Source organism: Kogia breviceps, chromosome 10, assembly GCF_026419965.1.
Source record: "Kogia breviceps isolate mKogBre1 chromosome 10, mKogBre1 haplotype 1, whole genome shotgun sequence".
In the NCBI taxonomy this organism is placed as follows: domain Eukaryota; kingdom Metazoa; phylum Chordata; class Mammalia; order Artiodactyla; family Physeteridae; genus Kogia; species Kogia breviceps.
In genome coordinates this window covers 64,966,789-64,978,586 of record NC_081319.1, presented here as the reverse complement: position 1 = coordinate 64,978,586, position 11,798 = coordinate 64,966,789, and the positions used below count along the sequence as shown (strand labels likewise).

At 37.6% G+C, this 11,798-nt stretch overlaps 1 pseudogene; it reads left to right on the top strand.

The window, feature by feature from the left end:
• Window positions 1-367: 367 nt before the first annotated feature.
• Window positions 368-10,398, top strand: LOC131764169 (septin-2 pseudogene; annotated as a pseudogene).
• The last annotated feature ends 1,400 nt before the right edge of the window (window positions 10,399-11,798 follow it).

Genomic DNA, 11,798 nt, shown 5'->3' with positions numbered 1-11,798 from the left:
TATTTAAATTTGTGATCAGTAACTCCACTTGGGCCTTTAGTGCTGATTAGCAGAACGAACACCCTTCTTTCTTCCTTTTCCACTCCTACTTTCCTAGGTTAATATTTCACCTTTTCAAACCCTTGTACACTGTTGGTAAGAATGTAAATTGGTGCAGCTACTATGGAAAAGAGTAAGGAGGTTCCTCAAAAAACTAAAAATAAAGTTACCATATGATCCAGCAATCCCCCTCCTGGGAATATACCAAGATAAAACTCTAATTCAAAAAGATACATGCACCCCTATGTTCATAGCAGCAACTGTTTACAATAGCCAAGACATGGAAACAACCTAAATGTCCATCGACAGATGAATGGATAAAAAGGATATGGAGAATGGAGCCCGTGTTTCCGCAGAGCTGGAACTCCTGGCTCGGGATCTCTTCCCTCCACCGTCACTGAACTGCCCTGGAGCCCAAGGGGAGGGCGGCCTCACTGAGGCTGCTGGCTCTGGAGGGGCCCCAGCAGCCAAAGCCATGAGAGTCCTGGGGACTGCAGGCCAGATCACTCATCCTGGGGTGGGCCAGCTGCCATGACATGAGGTCACTCAAGCAGCCCTAAGGAGACAGCCATGTGGCAAGGAACTGAGGCCTCCTACCTAGAGCCAGGCCACACCACAAAGCATGGGGGACCCTACTTCCCCGACCAGGGATTGGACCCACACAGACTGCACTGGAATCACGAATGCCCAAGCACTAGAATGCCAGGGACGTCCCTGTCCTTTATTATAAAAAGTGTGAGAACAAGAAGACCTCAGAGCTTCCAAAAGGCTCTTGGTGCTCCAGCCAGGTGTCTGAGCCGTGCATCTGAGGTGGGAGAGCCAAGTTCAGGACATTGGTCCACAAGACACCTCCCAGCTCCACAAAATATCAAATGGCAAAAACCTCCCAGAGATCTCCATCTCAACGCCAAGACCCAGCTCCACTCAATGACCAGCAAGCTCCAGTGCTAGACATTCTATGCCAAACAACTAGCAAGACAGGAACACAACCCCACCCATTAGCAGAGAGGCTGCCTAAAATCATAATAAGGCCACATACACCCCAAAACACACCACCAGACGTGGACATGCCCACCAGAAAGACAAGATCCAGCCTCATCCACCAGAACACAGGCACTAGTCCCCTCCACCAGGAAGCCTACACAACCCACTGAACCAAACTTAGCCACTAGGGGCAGACACTGAAAACAATGGGAACTATGAACCCGCTGCCTGTGAAAAGGAGACCCCAAACACAGTAAGGTAAGCAAAATGAGAAGACAGAGAAACACACAGCAGATGAAGGAGCAAGGGAAAAACCCAACAGACCTAACAAATGAAGAGGAAATAGGCAGAATACCTGAAAAAGAATTCAGAATAATGATAAAGCAATTAGACAAAGAAGAAGAAAAAAACCCCAAAGTTAGCAGAAGGAAAGAAATCATAAAGATCAGATCAGAAATAAATGAAAAAGAAATGAAGGAAACGATAGCAAAGATCAATAAAACTAAAAGCTGGTTTTTTGAGAAGATAAACAAAATTGATAAACCATTAGTCAGACTCATCAAGAAAGAAAGGGAGAAGACTCAAGTCAATAGAATTAGAAATGAAAAAGGAGAAATAACAACTGACACTGTAGAAATACAAAGAATCATGAAAGATTACTACAAGCAACTATATGCCAATAACATGGACAACCTGGAAGAAATGGACAAATTCTTAGAAACTGCACAACTTTCTGAGACTGAACCAGGAAGAAATAGAAAATATGAACAGACCAATCACAAACACTGAAATTGAGACTGTGATTAAAAATCTTCCAACAAACAAAAGCCCAGGACCAGATGGCTTCACAGGTGAATTCTATCAAACATTTAGAGAAGATCTAACACCTATCCTTCTCAAACTCTTCCAAAATATAGCAGAGGGAGGAACACTCCCAAACTCATTCTATGAGGCCACCATCACCCTGATACCAAACTCAGACAAAGATGTCACAAAGAAAGAAAACTACAGGCCAGTATCACTGATGCACATAGATGCAAAAATCCTCAACAAAATACTTGCAAACAGAATCCAACAGCACATTAAAAGGATCATACACCATGAACAAGTGGGGTTTATCCCAGGAATGCAAGGATTCTTCAATATATACAAATCAATCAATATGATACACCATATTAACAAACTGAAGGAGAAAACCCATATTATCATCTCAATAGATGCAGAGAAAGCTTTTGACAAAATTCAACACCAATTTATGATAAAAACCCACCAGAAAGTAGGCATACAGGGAACTTACCTCAACATAATAAAGGCTATATATGACAAACCCACAGCCAACATCATCCTCAATGGTGAAAAACTGAAACCATTTCCACTAAGAACAGGAAGAAAACAAGTTTGCCCACTCTCACCACTCTTATTCAACATAGTTTTGGAAGTTTTAGCCACAGCAATTGGAGGAGAAAAAGAAATAACAGTAATCCAAATCAGAAAAGAAGAAGTAAAGCTGTCACTGTTTGAAGATGACATGATACTATACATAGAGAATCCTAAAGATGCTACCAGAAAACTACTAGAGCTAATCAATGAATTTGGTAAAGTAGCAGGATACAAAATTAATGCATAGAAATCTCTTGCATTCCTATACACTAATGATGAAATATTGAAAGTGAAATTACGGAAACACTCCCATTTAGCATTGCAACAAAAAGAATAAAATATCTAGGAATAAACCTACCTTAGGAGACAAATGATCCGTATGCAAAAAATTATAAGACACTGATGAAACAAATTACGGATGATACAACTAAATGGAGAGATATACCATGTTCTTGGATTGGAAGAATCAACATTGTGAAAATGACTCTACTACCCAAAGCAATCTACAGATTCAATGCAACCCCTATCAAACTACCACTGGCATTTTTCACAGAACTAGAACAAAAATTTCTCAATTTGCATGGAAACACAAAAGACCACGAATAGCCAAAGCAATCTTGAGAAAGAAAAATGGAGCTGGAGGAATCAGGTTTCCAGACTCCAGACTATACTACCAAGCTACAGTAATCAAGACAGTATGGTACTGGCACAAAAAACAGAAATATAGATGAATGGAACAGGATAGAAAGTCCAGAGATAAACCCACGCACATATGGTCACCTTATCTTTGATAAAAGAGGCAAGAATATACAGTGGAGAAAAGACAGCCTCTTCAATATGTGGTGCTGGGAAAACTGGACAGCTACATGTTAAAGAATGAAATTAGAACACTCCTTAACACCATACACAAAAATAAACTCAAAATGGATTAAAGACCTAAATATAAGGCCAAACACTCTCAAACTCTTAGAGGAAAACATAGGCAGAACACTCCATGACATAAATCACAGCAAGATCCTTTTTGACCCACCTCCTAGAGAAATTGAAATAAAAACACAAATAAACAAATGGGACCTAGTGAAACTTAAAAGCTTTTGCAAAGCAAAGGAAACCATAAACAAGATTAAAAGACAACCCTCAGAATGGGAGAAAATGTTTGCAAATGAAGCAACTAACAAAGGATTAATATCCAAAATTTACAAGCAGCTTATGCAGTTCAATATCAAAAAACAAACAACCCAATCCAAAAATGGGCAGAAGACCTAAATAGACATTTCTCCAAAGAAGATATACAGATTGCCAACAAACACATGAAAGAATGCTCAACATCATTAATCATTAGAGAAATGCAAATCAAAACTACAATGAGATATCATCTCACACCAGTCAGAATGGCCATCATCAAAAAATCTACAAACAATAAATGCTGGAGAGGGTGTGGAGAAAAGGGAACCCTCTTGCACTGTTGGTGGGAATGTAAATTGATACAGCCACTATGGAGAACAGTATGGAGGTTGCTTAGAAAACTAAAAACAGAACTACTACTATACGACCCAGCGATCCCACTACTGGGCATATACTTTGAGAAAAGCATAATTCAAAAAGAGTCATGTACCAAAATGTTCATTGCAGCTCTATCTACAATAGCCAGGACATGGAAGCAACCTAAGTGTCCATCAACAGATGAATGGATAAAGAAGATGTGGTACATATATACAATGGAATATTAGTCATAAAAAGAAATGAAATTATTTGTCGTGAGGTGGATGGAACTAGAGTTTATCATACAGAGTGAAGTAAGTCAGAAAGAGAAAAACAAATAGCGTATATGCTAACACATATATATGGAATGTAAAAAAAATCAAAGTGGTCATGAAGAACCTAGGGGCAAGATGGGAATAAAGACGCAGACCTACTAGAGTATGCACTTAAAGTTATGGGGAGGGTGAAGGGTAAGCTGGGACAAAGTGAGAGAGTGGCATGGACATATATATACTACCAAATGTAAAATAGATAGCTAGTGGGAAGCAGTCGCATAGCACAGGGCGATTAGATCAGTGCTTTGTGACCACCTAGAGGGGTGGGATAGGGAGGGTGGGAGGGAGGGAGACGCAAGAGGAAAGAGATATGGGGATATATGTATATGTATAACTGAGAGACTCACTTTGTTATAAAGCAGAAACTAACACACCCTGGTAAAGCAATTATACTCCAATAATGATGTTAAATAAAAAAGAAGAAGATATGACACATATATACAATGGAATATTACTCAGCTATAAAAAGGAATGAAACAATGCCATTTGAAGTAACATGGATGAACCTAGAGATTATCATACTAAGTGAGGTAAGTCAGATAGAGAAAGACAAATATCACATGATATCGCTTATATGTGGAATCTAAAAGACGACACAAATGAACTTATCTATGAAACAGAAACAGACTCACAGACACAGAGAACAGACTTGTGGTTTCCAAGGGGTGGGGTGGTGGGGGATGAATGGATTGGGAGTTTGGGATTGATTAGCAGGTGCAAACTATTATATATAGAATGGATAAACAACAAGGTCCTACTGTATAGCACAGTAAACTATATTCAATATCTTGTAATAAACCATAATTTAAAAGAAAATATTAAAATATGTGTATATATTTATGTATAAGTGAATCACTTTGCTGCACACCAGAAAGTGACACAATATTATAAATCAACGATATTCCGATAAATAAATAAATAAAAATTTCACACATTTTCCTTTCTCCTCAAACCTTCAACATCTCCATCCCAATCCTTATCCTCAATTGATGTCCTTGCTTGTTATTTCATCAAATAAAGAGATATAGTCAGAAGAAGGTGTCTACAAGCTCCTACCACCAAATCTCCTGTTCTACCTGCATCAGTCCCCATCCACTCTGCCTTTACTCTCATGAAAAATGGATAAGTGGTCCTAGCTCCACTCCAAGGCCAATTCCCTCCATATTTACGAATTCCACACCCCACCTACTCAAGAACAGATGTGCTGCAACTTCCCTCTCTCTATTCTGAATCATCAATTTTCCCTCAAATTAAAAATGAGGGCGGGTGGGGGGGAGAGGAAGAGGAGGCACAAACACGCTTGAATTCCTATCTGTCCCTAGCAGTCACTGCATCGTTCTGCCACCCTTTCAGCAAACTCACAAAACAGCATCTATACTAGTTGTGTCCAATTCTTTTCCTTCATTCTCCCTTGAATCCACTACAGTTAGACTTTGGCCCTTGTCACTCAATCAGAACAACTTTTCTGTTGTCAGTGAAATAGTACTCAGTCCTCATTTTACTCCCTCTAATTGAGGCATTGACACAGTTAATCCTTCCCTCTCTCCAGGAACATTCTTCTCTTGGTTTCTAGGACTCTCTCTTAGTTTTCCTCCTAACCTTGCCAACCACTCCTCATCAGTCTCCTCTGCTGGTTCCTCCTCACCTTCCCAATCTCTGAATGTTGGAATGTCCAGGATGCAGTCCTTGGAGCTCTTTTCTTTCCTTCCCTCTAAATGGCATAGGCTATTGATCACTCCTAATTTATATCTCTAGTCCAGACCTTTCCTTTGAAATCCAGACTCATCCATCCCACTGCCTTCTTGATAAATGAACTTGGATCTCTAATATGTATTTCAAATTCAACATGATTGAAACTGAGTTTTTTATCTCACTCTCAACCTGGCTCTTCCTATATTGTCCTCATCACAGTAAATGGCAACAATTCCCTTCCTATGCTTGGTCCTAAAACCTTGGACCCATTCTTGAGCCCTCAATTTCCTCAGCAACTCTTGTCATCTCTTGTTTTGAAGTATATTCAGAATTTGGCCACTTCTTGCTCTATTAGTCAGGTCCAAGTTACCATCACCTCTTACCTGCACTACTGCAACAGCCTCCCAAGCATTCCTTCTATTTCACCATTGCTCTCTTATTGTCCCTTCTCCACCAGGCAGTCAGGGCCATAGTTTTTTGTTTTTTGTGTTTTTAGGTTTTTTTTAAATTGAAGTATAGTTGATTTCCTATGTTGTGTTAGTTTCAGGTGTATAGCACAGTGATTCAGTTGCACACACACACACACACACACATATATATACATTCTTTTTCATATTCTTTTCCATTATGGTTTATCACAGGATATTGAATATAGTTCCCTGTGCTATACAATAAAACCTTGCTGTTTATCCATCCTTATGTAATACGTTGAACAGCTAATCGCAAATTCCCAGTCCTTCCCTCCCCTACCTTTCCTCCCCCTTGTTAACCACAAGTCTGTTCAGAGCAATATTTTCCAAGTGTAAAAGTCAGACCATGCTTTCCCTGTACTCAAAATCCTCCATGATTTCACACCCCTGATTCCTCTCTGACTTCACCTCTGATCACTCACCCCCTTACTCATCCTGATCCAGCCACATTGGTCTCCTTGACTTTCCTTAAATTTCCCATATCCCCACCTCAAGACATTTGTACTTTCAGTTTCCTCTCCTAAAAAACTCTTCCCCAATATCACATCTTACTTCCTCACTTCTTTCTAGTCTGTTCACAAATCTCACCTTTCCTTTGAAACCTGTCTTGACTTCCCCTCTTGCCAGTCACTCTCAGCCTTCCTTGACTCTGCATTTTTCTTCAGAGACTTATCACTACCTAATTGACGCATTGAATGTTTTTGATTGTGAGCTCCTTTTCGATTGTAAGCTCCTTAAGACAGAGATTTTGTTTGTTTATTCACTGCCAATTCTGTAGTGCCAAGAATAATACCTAGGACATAATAATTGATGCTCAATTAATATTTGTTGAATGAAAATGGTTGATTGAAATTAAGTTGAATCACCAAAATAAGAACAAAAGAAAACATCTAGACAATGGAACCAAAATGCTCTTGAAAATTAAAATATTACTGATGGAATTAAAATCTAGTAGACAAATTTGAAGATCAAGTGGAGAAAATTTTCCCAGGAAAAATAAAGAGACAGGAAATAGGAGAGAAAAGATGGCAAAATAAAATGAGCTGGACAGAAAGGAAAATACCCAATACTGGGAATTCCAGAAAATGAGATAAGAGAAGAGAAGGAGAAGATGATCAAAGAAATAATTCAATAAATTTCCCAGAACTGAAGGACATGTGTTTCTAGAATAATTTTTGCATCAAGGGAATACAAAATTACACAACACTCATGTAAAGATATTGGTCTATATCCAACAAAATATATATACATTTACCATTAGACCAAGCAATCCCACTCCAGGGCTGTATCCAAAAGAGATACTTGAAAATATGCCAAATGACATATGCACAAGGATATTTATTATAGAGTTATTTGTAGTAATAAAAGACTGATGACAATCCAGATGTTTATCAATAGGAGAATGATTGAATATGTTATCCAGTTGTAAGTAAAAATTTTGATCATTAGAAGAAATGCAAATATGAATGGAAAATTGGATAATATTAAGGCATTATTATTTAGTTTTATACAGGTAATAATGACATCATAAATATGTTAAAAGAAAACTCATCTCTTAGAGAGGCATATTAAAGAATTTATGGGTGAAAAAATAGATGTCTTGCATTACCCTTAAAATACTCCACAAAAATATTTAAAAGAAGGGGATGGATAAAACATGACAGGCAAAATGTTGTAATTGTTTAATCTATATGATTAAACATGATTGTATGTAGACATTCATTTTACTATTATCTTTACTTTTGCATATATTTGGAAATTACTGTAATAAAAATATTTATCTCCAAACGCAATGGATTTTTTACTACCATCATTAATGTACATTATCCCAAAATTAGTATATACTAGAGAAAAAATGAAAGTCCTAAAAGCTGAGAGAAAGAGAGAGAGAGAGAAGGTGGGGAGGAGAGAGAAAGAGAGAACAGATCACATAAAAAGAATCAAGAATTACAAAAAAAATTCAGGGCTTCCCTGGTGGCACAGTGGTTGGGAGTACGCCTGCCGATGCCGGAGACGCGGGTTCGTGCCCTGGTCCGGGAGGATCCCACATGCCGCGGAGCGGCTGGGCCCGTGAGCCATGGCCGCTGGGCCTGTGTATCTGGAGCCTGTGCTCCACGGCGGGGGAGGCCACAGCAGTGAGAGGCCCGCATACCGCAAAAAAAAAAAAAAAAAAAAAAATTCAATCCATTAAAAAAAAGAATTACAATGGCACTGTGCTCCTCAATAGCAAACTTGACCCCAGAAGACAATGAAGAAGTGCCTTCAAAATTCTGAGGAAACAACTCGCAGAATGGAGAAAATATTTGCAAATCATATAACTGATAAGAGACTTGTGCTCAGAATATAAAAAGAATTTCTACAATTCAACAATATAAAGACATATAACCCAATTAAAATACCAGCAAAGAATTTAAATAGGCATTTCTCCAAAGAAGATGTACAAATTTGAAAATAAGTACATGAAAAGACTCCCAACATCATTAGTCATTAGGGGATGCAAATCAAAACCACATTGAGATACCACTTCACATCCACTAGGTTAGCTATAATGAAAAAGACCATAACAAGTGTTAGCAAGACTGTGGAGAAAATGGAACCCACATACATTATTAACAGGACTGTAAAATGGTACAACCCCTTTGGAAAACAGTTTGGTGTGTCCTCAAACTGTTAAACATGGAGTTTCCATATGACCTGCAATTTCAATCCTAGGCATAGACCCAAAAGAACTGAAAACATAAATCTGCATAAAAACATATACTTGAATGTTCATAGAAGCATTATCTGTAATAGCCCCAAAGTGGAAACAATTCAAATGTTTATTAAATGATAAATGAGTAAACAAAATTGCAATATCCTCACAATGGAATATTGTTTAGCCATAAAAGGGAAAGAATTATTGATACTACAACATGAATGAACCTTTGCCAACATATGCTAAGTGAAAGAAGCCAGTCAGAAAAGAAGCACATATTTTATGATATCATTTACATAAAATATCCAGAATAGGCAAATTCATACAAATGTAAAGATGATTAGTGTTTGCTACAGGCTGGGGGAAGTGGCAAATGACTGTGAATGATTCAAGGTTTCTTTTGAGGGTAATGAAAATATTCAGGAATTAGACAGTGGTCATGACCGCACAACCCTGTGAATATACTAAAAACCACTTGATTGTGTACTTTAAATGGATATGTGAGTTATATCTCAATAAATCTGTTATTTTAATATTTTTGAAAGCATGACCATGGATGCCAGTGGGGTCTGTGGCTCAGTCAGTTGGCATCCACTCTTTGACTTCTCTGCTGACCCACCAAACTTTTAAAAAGATGTTCAAGCAAGCTGCTCAGTTTACTTACTAATCCAGAAATTTTTGGCTATTTTGCATTTGCAAATCTTCCCAATCAAGTCCAGTGAAAGTGCTTTTTTAGTTCATACTGATGATTAAAAATCCATGCTCATAGACACCCTTGACTGATCTCCAACACAAAATAATTTTACATGGAACAGAGACAATTGAAAAAACTTTCCAAATCGAGGCTTAAAGAGTTAAGATCAAAGAGAGAGAAGGGGTCAAACTGTGACATACAGCAGTGGTTACACCAAGATATGGTGATATAGCCAACTGCAGGGTTGAATATTATCTCTTACATTGATGAGCAGTTCAAATGTTATCTGTGTGATGAACATGTATTGAACAGATGGTCATATCACAAAGAACACGATGCATTGTTGTTTTTACACTTTCATCTTTTGAGCATGAACCTAAATTATTTGAAGCTAAATTTATGAAGATAATACACATGAACTATTGTATCTGTAATTGCAAAAGTTGACAACCTTAGTGATAAAATGACTGCCATTGAAGAAATAGATTCTTGATAAAATTGAAAAACATAACATCAAAGTTTATCACTTCCTAGGAGAAGAATCAGATGAAGATGAAGAGTTTAAAGATGAGACTAGGCTCTCTCAAGTCTCGGATTCCAATTTCTGCAGATAGACATGAATGGTGAGGGGATAGAAGTCATTGCTCTCCATGGTGCTTTGTGGGCATGAAGAACCCAGGACAACATGATGGTAGCTGAGCACAGAACTCATCGCCCACCTGCAGACCTCAAGGGGCTAACCCAGGACTTTCACTATGAAAGGCTTAAGAGAAACAACAAAAAAGGGAGGATCTGAATAAAGACCACACCTTGCTGGAAATGCTAGTTGTATGCAAGAGATGAATGCAAGTGAATTTCATGAATGCAGACGCAGATGCAAAAGCAAATGCAGGGTGGAAACGGAGATGGCTGTGCTCCTGAGCACCTGTGTAAGGGAACCGCCAGAGCAGGAATGTTGTTATTCATGCAGTTGTTGGAAGAATGCCCATCCTTTTAACATTTCCTGTGGAATTTAATTTTGCTTCCATTTTTAGATGAAAGATAAAAGCATCTTTTTTTTCTAAAAAATTACTTTAATATTATTCATCATTGTTATGTTTTTTAATTGTGCTGTAAATTTCTTTTCATTTTTCTTCCTATTTAACCATGAATGCTTGAATTGGTTTTCAATAACTGCTCAGACAGTATCATTAATAATTAACTTCTTTGAGGTCAATAGACCTAACTAGCTAATCGTTGATTAGAACTATTGATTTATATCAAGACAAAAATTTCATTAAGTCAGACAGAGAAAGACAGATACCATATGACATTGTTTATATGTGGAATCTAAAAAAATGATACAAATGAACTTATTTACAAAACAGATATATGTTCACAGACATAGCAAACAAACTTATGGTTACCAAGGGGGAAACAGGGTGAGGGAGGGATAAATTAGGAGTTTGGGATTAACATATACACACTACTGTATATAAAACAGATAAACAACAAGAACCTTTTTTTTTTTTAACTTTCACAACCTCACTTTAGTAAGACTTGTACAGGCTTACTAAATACAATTAAGAGTTATGCCATTTATACCCTAATAAAGACTGAAAATTTACATTCCAGTTTACTATCTAGCTTAAAGAGTTTAAGTCCACTTCCATATCTACAGAGCCTATTAAGGCTAGATGATGGGCACACCCCCATCTTTCAGGTCATCCTTAACCCCTTTGTCCTGAGGGAGGAGACTTAGCTGCTTCTGTAGTTCTTCAATGTCTTTTTCTAGCTCTATATTCATTATTTTGTAATAACTTAAAATGGAAAAAAATCCAAAAAAGAATCTATCTATCTATCTATATATAACTGAACCACTTTGCTGTACACCTGAAACTAATACATTATAAATCAACTATACTTCAATTTAAATTTTTTTTTAATTTTTTTAATTAAAAAAAAACCATTCATTTTAAGTTGTTTTTGAGTGGCAAGACGTCTGTCTACTGATACAGAAAGACTAGCTGATGGGGCCTGGGATGAGG